Source organism: Ascidiella aspersa, chromosome 1, assembly GCF_963924565.1.
Source record: "Ascidiella aspersa chromosome 1, kaAscAspe10.2, whole genome shotgun sequence".
NCBI classification, from domain to species: domain Eukaryota; kingdom Metazoa; phylum Chordata; class Ascidiacea; order Phlebobranchia; family Ascidiidae; genus Ascidiella; species Ascidiella aspersa.
In genome coordinates, this window is record NC_139447.1 from 10163835 (window position 1) to 10164656 (window position 822).

At 41.1% G+C, this 822-nt stretch overlaps 1 protein-coding gene across 1 annotated transcript in view; it reads left to right on the forward strand.

Moving 5' to 3' along the window:
- LOC146167413 (semaphorin-6D-like) overlaps positions 1-822 on the forward strand; it is a 29655-nt gene that overhangs the window by 28321 nt on the left and 512 nt on the right. The window lies entirely within an intron of this gene.

Genomic DNA, 822 nt, shown 5'->3' on the forward strand with positions numbered 1-822 from the left:
CGCTTTCAGCTTATGTAATCTGGCCTATATGGCGGAAACAGGACCGAATATACAAAACACATACAGACACGCGCACATAACCTCCTCGTTTATTTACGTGTTTTGCCCAGAACAACGGGCTATTCGTTACAGCGAATCGCTCAGCTCAAAAGCCGTATCTGCCAAAAAAGAAAGAATCGGCCCGGTTCAAAACGCCCTAGGCGCTCAAGGCATGTTAGGCTAATTGCGACCTAGAAACGCCGATTTAGGCTCGCTGCAATTAATTTTGCGGAATAGCCAGCCATCATGCGCTTAACTTCAATAGGCTTCTGTGCTCGAGTCCGCAAATTGCCAGTCTTCTGCTTGTTGTGGCTCTTCGCAGAGAAGCCGGCGGTTTTTTTAGTTGGACACTTGACTTGAAATGCCGAATGCAGCTGGCCGACATTTTAAGCTTGCCTTTTTGCCGGTTTAATTTCGATTTCTATAGGTGCCCTGACACGTTAAAATGCGCGAAATTTTGCTGCAGAATTAACGTGAGCGCTTTTAAATGCCGCTAACTCAATTGCGTCTTTGCCACTGAAGTTACTTGAAACGTCCTTTTGGTAACTGCCGATGTTAACTAAATAAAAGCAAAAAATACAAGAAAAAAGTTATCTTGTGAATTCCTGCTGGTTTATCTAAAGATGATTTTTTAAATACCTTTTTGACAACAAAGTGGTAAAATATTCACTGTTTAAGGTTCAAAGGCACCAAATTACGATCCAATATTATCAGATATCCCTGGTTTATATAGCAATAAAATATACATTATTGGACAACCCTAACAATTTTTATCACGTGTAG